This window comes from Botryllus schlosseri, unplaced genomic scaffold, assembly GCF_051294905.1.
Source record: "Botryllus schlosseri isolate E-star unplaced genomic scaffold, Bs_hap1 Bs112a, whole genome shotgun sequence".
Classification (NCBI taxonomy): domain Eukaryota; kingdom Metazoa; phylum Chordata; class Ascidiacea; order Stolidobranchia; family Styelidae; genus Botryllus; species Botryllus schlosseri.
Window position 1 is genome coordinate 26,761 of NW_027648721.1, and position 11,034 is coordinate 37,794.

Here is an 11,034-nt window from a genome sequence, read left to right on the forward strand (position 1 = left end):
TGGGCAAAATAGATCGATAGAAACCACCCTCCAAGGCAGACAGGCATAAAAGAGACCAATACAGTTGTCACAGTATCAAGTTGCGCAACGCTGCGCTAGATATTTAATCACAGTCCACTTTTGATTAAGACACATTCTTCGTGATAGCATATTTATGTAGGCCTATCTGTGTTTGTTGACTCCAGTTGAAAGCATGGTACTTTGAATGTGTTTTGTCGCATGGTCCCAAGCAGCGGCGAGTTTTCAACATGCATTCTTGATCAACGAGTCGGACGAAGAAATGCCCACGTTCATAAAGTGTCGGTATAAAATAGTTCGCGTAGGTATAGGTGTTTTGTTGTTGGCTGCGGTGTGGGCTGGGCGTGACTATATTTTCTTGCACGCAAGAACTGCCTTTAAAATCTGGAGCATTTATCGTACAACGTCAGATAACGGACCGACTGAACGACGGCCACGAACCGTTGTACTGGAACATAAGACAGTGGGAACTCCTACCTTAAATTCAACAGAGGCTCCGCGATGCACATTGACGTGGAATGTATCAAAAATCAACAACGCAGTATACGAGGCTGATAACCTTGAGACTGGTAAGCCAGAAGTGCCGAATCGAGGCTACACACCGCCACTTCTCCAACCAGAGCCTGACATGAAGCTCGGCCGTTCTGCGTATTTACTTCCTGATCTGCTGTGGGGGCCCAATAACCAGCTGATTGGATTGATGGAAAGCATATTCGTGGCGATCAAGCTGAACAGAACACTCGTGCTGCCTTTCTTTCATAAACATAACTCAGACAAGTAAGAATGAGCTAACTAGTGAACGTTATTACTTAAATTAATTTGTAAAATAACTAGATATCTTCATGGCCACGAAGTTGTAGAGCCCCAGAAATTTTCCTCCGCCTTCACGAGCTCTATTATGCACTTGTAGAAACTAAGTTGTTGTAGTCCAGGGGTCACCGTAGAAACTAAGTTGTTGTAGTCCAGGGGTCACCAACTCGAAGTCTTTGGGCCATTGCAGCCCAAGGCAGTATGCGCATGCCCATTGCCTATATTCATATCAGGTGATATCCTTCGATGGAATGCGGTTGCCATCGCCGAAGCCGTTTCACCGTGTGAGGAATGGTGATGTTTGGCACAGGAGAATGGCTTATTTTCAATAACAACAACATTTTGAAACTGAAATCAGTTTCAGCATTTCCAAATACTTTACTAAGCGTTCCTCTGACATCTCAAATCAGATCGCGAACCGCAAAACATGATCTCGCGGGCCGCGTGTTGGCGATCCATGTTTTAGTCGGTTGTATCCTTTGATGCTATTACAGCACGAGCAAGGTCCATACTGTAAAAATTGAGATGTATTTCTGACTTCCAGGCAATTCAGAAGAGATTCAAAAATCCATAAGCCCGCTTCATCGCGTAGACCTGCTGATCCTGTGCAAATACGTGTCCTGCGTTACAATTGATGAATTTCGTCGCGCGTGCAATTCTCAAATTGACGGCGTTATTAACAAGAGGTACCGCATCAAGTTAGATGTTTTGCATTACTGTGAGCAGAAAATATCACACGAACTAGAGACCTTTCAACTTTGTGATTCTAACGTGACGTCGCAATCACGGCACGCGTTGTTCATTTTACGTGACTCCCAATCATTGGTGCAAGACCGTGGAATCACAATGGCTTATATGGTGTGGACAAAGCGAGATTGAACGGCTCACTGAATTTGGGTTACGTCATACTTTACATTTGATGAAAGGCAATTTTACAGCCATTTTTGGGCCGGCTTGCCGAGCGCTAAATTCGACAAAAAAAATTCTGTTCATGATCCTGGAACCCCCCAAAATCAGCCTCGAAATTTGCACTGTGATCAAGTTTGGCATCGTGACGTGAAAATGCTGTCTGACTCTTTTTTCTTAGCTTCACTTTCGTTTTGCCTGACAGAATTGTTGCGTTGAATTTTTGGCCGGAGTCGTACAATTAATTTATAGTAAGAATCAGTGTTGGGATGACTCTAGTCATGACTTGACTCGAGTCAACTTTTTCGTATGACTTGACTTGACTCGAGTCACTGTGCAATTATGACTTGACTTGACTTGAATCGGCGCTTCGGAAATGTAGATTGACTCGTGACTCGAAGCAAAATTTACAAGTCAATTTCAAGTCATGAAGTAAACAGTGTCGATTACATCACTGTATCTTATGTTTGTTCGGATTGTTGTCACTTGTGAAAACAACTAGTCATTTACTGATTGTACGTTTCATTGGGCGTCCATTGCTACATCACAAATAAATTGACCGCAAACGAAATTATCACAGTTTGGGTTGTCGTAGTAGTAGTAGTAGTAGTAGTAGTAGTAGTAGTAGTAGTAGTAGTACTAGTAGTAGTAGTAGTAGTAGTACTACTAGTAGTAGTAGTAGTAGTAGTAGTAGTAGTAGTAGTAGTAGTAGTAGTAGTGGTGGTGTGGTGGTGGTGGTGGTGGTGGTGGTGGTGGTGGTGGTGGTGGTGGTGGTGGTGGTGGTAGTAGTAGTAGTAGTAGTAGTAGTAGTAGTAGTAGTAGTAGTAGTAGTAGTAGTAGTCTGTTTCTTAGACGGCTCAGTGGTTACATTGCGCAGTACTCCCCTTTACCAATCCTTTGCATAATTTAAATCGAACAAATATAGTTTATGCGTTTATATTCTAATGTATGTGTAGATGGGTAGTATATTGCAGGGCTCTTCATCCGGGTGTGTCGTACACCCTGGGGCAGGAGGGGCAATTATTTTCCTCCGCGGGCCAAATGAGAAGCAGAAAATACTTTTGGCGGGCTAGTCAAAAATTTGAGGTGTATTCTCAAGCGTATTAATTTCATTTCTAAATTGAAACCATCGAATTACGCTGTGAGCTAATAAATGCCGCACATGCAGTGGATGTTGACTGTAGATACCAGGAAATGTGAAAGTGACGGTTGATTACCAAATATAATGTTCAGTTGCCGTCATATTTCAAGACAATGTTAAACATGATACATTTTGAGCTATCTTTAGAACCCTATCCGTGTTTTCTATCAAGACATTAAAATGTCTGTGGGACACTACAAAGCTTTTTAACGTGGTCGCGGCCTTTCGAGCAGTGTGCAGCTCGGCGAAATAGCCTTGTTGTTGAGCGAAGTTGCAGTTCTTCTGAGATTCGCCCTCCCTTGACCGAGAGCATGTCTTGTGGTTTTGTCATAAGACCGACTTAAATTACACTCCTTGAACACGGCGACCTGTTCAGCACTAACTACTAAAAAGTCGTGTTTTTTTTCCGAGTTTTTCAGCGAAATAAACGAGTCAGACCAGTGTTATTACTTTTAAAACAATTAGGAAACTCATAAAAACACACAAATCAACAGCATGTGTGTGAGGGGGTCGCCAAAATGCTAAAAGTACTTCCACTCATTCCACTTTGTGTTGATGCTGACCGGGGTCGGCTGGCGAACAAGTGAACGCCCCAGAAGATACAGAATATCGAAGACCAATTCCAATATATGTCTGTCCAAGTCAAAACTAACGTCACTCTCAAGAGCGTTATTGACGAGCACTTGTCAGTAGCAAAGGCTTGGAAGATTGGAGAGTTTGGATAGTCTGAAGCCATCCGACAGTTCCGTGGACCCCTAGGCCCGATGTTTAGCACAACTGATGGTCGAGGCCGATTTCTCGAAAATCAATTTGGAGAAAGGGTCACGACCTGGCGTCTCTCGATGATTTTTCTTTGGAGGGCATTCTCCAGGCAAACAGTTTGTGACGAATGTTTAGGAAAGTTAGATCAATGATGATGTCGATGTGTTGGGGGATTAAATACAAGATAATAAATACCATATACTTTTGGTGAAGTGTTTTTAGTAGTATTTGGGGTAAAAACACTTTCATTTCTTATTTTTGGAGATTCTCCAAAAATTAAGTTTTAAAACATTCAAGACTGAGCTATTATGGTTATTTTTGAAGAAATCCAAAAATAAACAGGCCTATTCATCACTCATACTTTGAAAATTCAATTTGACTTGAATTGTGACTTTACTTTACTTTACTTTACTCGAGTCACCTCCAAAAACGAGTGACTTGACTTGACTCGAGTCAAAATATGCAATGACTCGAGATGACTCGTGACTCGAAGGTAGTGGCTTGATCCCAACACTGGCAATAATTGAGTGGCGAGATAGCGCAGTGGTATAATCCGCGGCTGCAACACCAATTGGTGCGGGTTCGAGTCCGACCGAGGTCGACTTCCGAATTCCGATACCTAGTTTACCTAGGCTCCTCCTCGCCACCTCATCCGCGTCAGCGGTGTCTTACAAAAGCCTAGAGGTGGGCCGTGCTATAAGTCGGCAGTTACGGAAAATAAGAAGAATATCGGCCTGATGTAAATGACCATAGTAGTCGACAAAACCATGAATACCCCGAAACAAACAAACAAAACTGGCAATAATTAATAATATAATTTAATTTTGTTTGATTAGCTTCATCACGATATGCATCGCTAATCCAAACTTGTAGGATACCTATACGAAGCCACATGAAAGCCAAGTACATTGCTGATCTTGAGTCCAAAATCGGAATGAAAATAAATCGAAAAAGGTGAAGAATTCTTAATCCCGACAAATGAAACCACCAAGGGAGAGAAGCTGAACTTCACGGAAGAGGAGATACCGAAGCTCTTCGCAAGTCAGGTAGGTAGAACTATACTACTCAGTTTAGGGAAGGTTCGGACTAGGGTTGCATTTAACACAAATGGTGTTTTAAAACAAAAATATCTTAAAAACATTTATTTTTTAAACGTTGTGTAATTATGCCTTATGTGTAAATACTTTCGAATAAACATGTACGGATAGTTTGCACCCAATAGAGTCGACGTATACGATGTGGAGTGGCTGGAGCCCTCGAAATCATCGTCGGCTCAACATTTTGATATAAATTTTTAGTACGAAATGGGTGTTCTGATGATAATGATCTCCGACCGTAACAATGTTGTATAACGGTTAGTCCCGGTTAATGATATTATTGTTCTACTCGTGACAGTGTTGGGAAGCCTTTTTCGTCGAAGTATTTTAGGGTTACCATATTTTGGAAATCTGAAAATAGGACACTTTTTCAAAAAATTTCACACTTGCAACACCGGAGGAAAATCCTGAAAAACTTGTAAATTTTCGTACTTCGTGGTCGGTTGATCAAAAACAGAAGGTCAACTTTCTGGCTCAACTCCCTAAATATAGTTTTTCTTTCACATTATCGGAAACCTTCCGGCCAAGCTTCCGAAATAGCCGCCGGAGTATTACTACAATGCTGATTTATTGTATCTGAGTCGAATTTTCCCTTTAGTTAACCATAATTCTCAAAAAAGCGGACAAAATATCAAAAAAGAGAACATTTGGGCGTCCTCCGAGGGCACTTTTAAAAGTCAAAAAAGAGGACAAATCCTTTTAAAGAGGACGTATATATGGTAACCCTACCATATTTTCCGTATATTTTCAATCGTCAATTACTCAATGGCAACCCTGCGTGACGCTACAATTAAGGATTCGTGACGTCATGGCTAAAAAAATAACAATAAAAAACAAGGGACATGTTTTAAATATTTTCGTTTTAAATTGACTTTTATTTAAAATGTAACCCGAGTTCGGGCATTCTGTTCACGTTGTTGTTCGTCGTGTGGACATCGACACTTCAGAGGTTCGTGTTTGTAAACGAACCTTGGAAGGTTCTCCACTGTGAGCCTTTTGCGGAATAGTAGAATAGCAATTTAAGCATATTTGATCGAAATTCTTTGGATTGCAACGTCCAATTACTGTATGACGGTGACTGCTGGGCAGAGATGGAAGCGGGCCGGGTGAGCCGGACCCGAACCCGGCCCGAACCCGACAAGTTCAGCCCGAACCCGGCCCGAACCCGACGGTCGAGTTTTGAGCCCGTTTCGGCCCGAAACCAAGTTCAAATAGCAATTTTCAACTGTTGCGAGCAAATAAGCTGATATACGATTCAAATTCGAGCTTTTCAACGCTTTCAATGCTCTCACTTTGTTTTCTTTCGATAGCAATCTTGCATATGGCAAGAGAACTTAATATATCTGAATGAGAATACGCTGAAAACAGCCCCACTGTTAACTGTATTAAATGGTTCAATATTAAACTAAATTAAAGAAGTAAAGGAATGAAATTGGCCAAGATGAGAAAAAATAGTGTGTTCAAAATACAAGTCAACTGTCATCCATACAAAGGGCGTTGCATTCACACGTTATACGAAGAATTGATTATTTCAATAGCCTCAACAGTTACTGGATACAGTCGAGTTCGTCTCTCAATTTGTAAATGGGTAATGTATTGCATCTTATCAATTCGTTCTCAATCAATTCTCTATTTTGGCTGGTGACTATCAACGTAGTTTACCAGTTCTACGTATATGTGAGCGATACAGCGCCTTCTTGCGTGTATATTCAACTCTATATTCGTTTAGCGGTTCAGAATAAGGGACCACTCAATATGTATTTCAGACAGCTAGCAAAATGCAATGATGCAATCATGCCTCATACTTCGAAATGGCAACTTGACTTGAATTGTGACTTGACTCGTGACTTGACTTGACTTGACTCGACTTGACTCGAGTCACCTCCAAAAATCCAGTGACTTGACTTGACTCGAGTCAGCTTTGAAATAGATTGACTTGACTTGACTCGAGTCAAAATGCGCAATGACTCGAAATGACTCGTGACTCGAAGGTAGTGACTTGATCCCAACACTGCTATATAACAATACTACCGCTGTCACATAGCCTAATACAATATAAGTTATTTTCCGTATAGACCTAAAGCAATTCACCATGGACGACAAAATCACTATGGCGCATCTAAAAGCTTTCTTTAATAAATATTAACACCGCCGTAACACATCTATCGTTCAATTCTGCTGTGCCACAACGGAAGCAGTCGTCTCATCACCTGATTCTAGCTGTTCAGTTCAGCATGCCTCATCGAAATTAAAACTAAATTGGTAGTAATCCAGGCTCCAGCATGGTAATCCATCCATTCGTAAGTCATGTTTTCGTCACAATGTGGCCGGAACAATGATCAATGTCTGGCGTATTTGGGAAACTTGTTTACTATTTAGCTGACATTGTTTCATTATTCAATCATAGTCTTCGGGCCGTCTTATAATGAAGTTTATCTGGGTTCGTACTTCGTATAAAAATTTTCACAGATATTGCCATACTTATACGTGATACGGTATTGGTGTATCTTATATGTAGTTGTGCCACTTTCGAACAAAATTGCAAATCAAATTTGTATATGAAGTCAATGCTTTTCGTAGTGACTATTCGGCCCGATTCAATCCCGATAATTTTTATAGCTTTGGGCCCGAACCCGGCCCGAGCCCGGCCCGAACCCGGCCCGAACCCGAAAAGCCCGGCCCGACTTCCATCTCTGCTGCTGGGAAAGAACATTAATACGAAACACTTAACATTATAGAGCATTTACCGTATATAGGATTTCGTATTTGGACCCATAATTGGATATGGATTTTAAATGTTGATCTTAAAAAGTAAAATTGGATTTTGAAAGTACCATTTGGCACAAATTTTAAACTTGATTTTTCATAAAAAAAAAAGTTGGATTTGAAGTACAGATTTGGATTTTTGCACGAACCTTATTGTGTGCGTATGGCCACTGATATTATTGTACACTCAATCGCACCAACCCTCTTCTTCACTCTATTACTCAACTTGGCCTACTGCATGAATTCTCATAAATATCACTAAAGGTATGACTTACCCACCTGTTGCTCTTCGCATGGGTTTTGTTCAATCCTACGAGATTGCGCTAATCTAGTAACCAATCTTCCCAATCGCACTGTACAACACTGTCACAATATGATTTAACAGGCGAAATGTGTCATCTATCCGCTTCCATTTCGGGACATATTGCCAAAAGACACCGATGGAAGTTGCGATACGCTATACGATTGCTTGAACAGTGATGCATTTCAAGGTAGGAAATTGTTCTTTCTCTATCCCGTTTATACTGATATCCATGTAGAAAGCAGCACAACCCTACTTGACGACGAAACCAGTACGTTTTCTGTTGAAATTACCCTCCAGTTACACGCGTAAAACACGTCATTTCCGCATTGTAAATCGAGTAGTTATCTCAGGGGTGGGCATTGGGCAAACTACGGCCCTGCACACCGATCTGTGCGGCCCGCGAGAGTCTAAAGAGGACTTATTTAAAACATTGATAAAATGCGTACTAAAAATCGAATTATTGCAGGGACTTGATTTAAACTTCTTCTTTGTACCTTTCGCCATGATAAGTATATTGAAGTGGTTCTCAGAACTGGTGGGTGCACCCCCCCCCCCAGGTGGCGTGAAAGCATCTGAAGGGAGGCGCGACGCTTAGCTCAACTTCATAATTATTGCTCTGTATTTGGTCTGAATTTCATATTTAAAAATCTCTTATCCACAGTCGTCACCTTCCACGCCATCAAACTATCCGTTACGTTTGCTAACATTCTGGTTGCGTTTTGTGATATGACGATAAGGGGGACGCAAAATTTATTACCATCATAAGCGGGAAGGGCGTGTCTTAAAAAGTTTGAGAATCGCTGTTCTAAGGTAAATACTTTCTATATCATTTTTATATTTAATTTCTTGTGCGATAACCCGATCTCAAGGTACACGTAGTTTAAAGGTTTCACTATGCTAAACATTACAGAAATTCTAAACGAGAATGACATGATTTGGTACACGAGTGTGATTTCAGAATGGACACTCCGATTTTAATTATTTAAGTGGTGTGCTTATAAAAACGATTCGCACGTTTCTTAGGTAGATTCGTTCTCTGTATGCGTAGAATTAGGCTATTTATATTTTATCTACACATAGTAGAAGCGTGTTTGAAGCTAACATGGTTATGATGCTGTCAGCATTGTGTATCCCAGAACTGAACCAAAAGTGTAATTACTAAATCTATGAACAAATTGCTGTTCACAGATTTATATTTCAATCCTGTTCTAAGAATCGGTACACCCGACTTTCATCTATGGTTTTGACAAATTGGTTATTGAGGTCGACCATAGCCTACGAATCTCGCCACTGTGTCTTACGCGTGTACGTTGTCATCAAAGCAATGTTTGGATTGTTTTAAATAAGCATATATATATTATCTCCATGTCCTCACTATATAGGCCTAATAAAATACCAATATTGCGTTTTGGTTTCTAATCCCAATTCTATATAGTGCGGCCCCGCGAATGGATTCAGATGTTGAATGCGGCCCGCCAGCTCAAAAGTTTGCCCACCCCTGAGTTATCTCAACATGATTCTAAAATCGCCTCGACTGCAGTACCTTCGACTCAGGAGGATCACATGTCTTGTAGGCTTCATAATAATGCAGTATTTCGCAGATCATGTGGCGTTAAGGACCTCAGATATACCTGTCACACGCTTGACTCAATTGCACTGAACTATAGCCATGTCGTCAGGAAATCTGCACAAGTGCACGGTATACACACTACTGCACAGATGCAAAGAATACTAACGTCGCCATCCAAACCACAGCGCAGATGTTTAATTTGTTAATAGATTCTAAAATGAAGGAAATAACTGGTTGACAAAACCATTGAATTATTTCAGTCTGGATCAACATTAAGGGGAAATAGTCTAACTAAAATATATGCACCTAATGCTAATTTTAAACCAGCGGAAACGTGCCGAAGGATCTGCAACTTGCAGCGGACATTTACAGACATATCGTGAAGCCGCCATACGTTCGACAAATCGCCAGTGACTTCGTCTCGTCCATGATTAGCAGATCTACATTCATATCAGCCCACTGGCGGTACAACGAGGGGGATTCTCTGACAAGGTATTAACGACGTTCTTGCGAAAACCTTTATTAGAAAGTAGGAACTCAGTAGTCGGATTTGACATCTGACTCGACAAGCGTCAGCCAATCACGAAACCTCTACACTGCACACGTGTACAAAGGGCAGGCCTGCTGTCATTATTGACCGCTCGTTGAAGTAACCATTGACCCATTGTGGATAGCCAATTGAAAGTTTATAGAGAGATTTTCAAGGCATGTGTACACTAGCCTATATGAGAGAAAAAAACTGTATTTTGAAGAATGCTAGCAAGTATATAGCAGTGTTGCGATGACCCTAGACATAACACTGTTCGGTTTCCAGCGACGATATGCAGTATTTCGAAGTGTTGAAACGACTAGACTTTGCAAAAATTACTTGACTTGACTCGGCGCTTGAGAAATGTGGATTGACTCATGACTCGGAGCAAAATTTACGAGTCAATTTCAAGTCATCAAGTAAACTGTTTCGATGAAATCACCGTATTAGTATCTTAAGAATGTTCGCGATGCGCCGGTGTCACTTGTGAGAGCAGCCAATCATTCACTGATTGCACCATTCACTGATCCTCCATTGTTATATCACAAATAAATCGGTCGCAAACGAATCAATCACAGCTTACTGCTTACCACCCAGATCTGTTTTTAGCATCACATGGGTTTCTGGGTTTTTGTCCTTGAAATCTGGGTTTATTTCAACATCATGTTCGTCAGGTCAGTTTTACGCTATAAAATTTGTTATTAGATTAGTAAGATCATAGTGTCGTAAAATGCACTCACGTCAGTTTGCTCAGAGTCTTGTAGACACTGTTTCACTACTAAAATGAGGGACCTCGGCGTGATGCAATGAAGTTTCATTGAATTGTAACCTTCAGGTCGCAGAAAGTCGTGTGTATAGGACGACTCATTTGGAACGTTTCTTGCAATTTGAAACGATTTAAGACTTTAATACTGGTAGCACTCCAACAAATTCGTCGTGTATCGATAAATAACATGTAACTGTAAAGTATGGACATGGGTAGGGTAGACCCCGTGATGATCTGACTATAATATATCATATTGTTACCTAAAAATATTTAGTTCCAACATGGATACTCGGAGAGACAGTTGGACACCGCCAGCAATTTAGGCAGAGGTGTTGGTTATCAGCACATTCGAATATACCCTGAAT

General features: G+C 40.9%; 1 long non-coding RNA gene across 1 annotated transcript; it reads left to right on the forward strand.

The window, feature by feature from the left end:
* Nucleotides 1-217: 217 nt before the first annotated feature.
* Nucleotides 218-8,147, forward strand: LOC145432730 (uncharacterized). The gene is made up of 4 exons (XR_013912953.1): nt 218-795; nt 1,373-1,514; nt 4,511-4,683; nt 7,886-8,147. It is a non-coding gene; the product is annotated as an uncharacterized LOC145432730 (long non-coding RNA).
* Nucleotides 8,148-11,034: the final 2,887 nt, after the last annotated feature.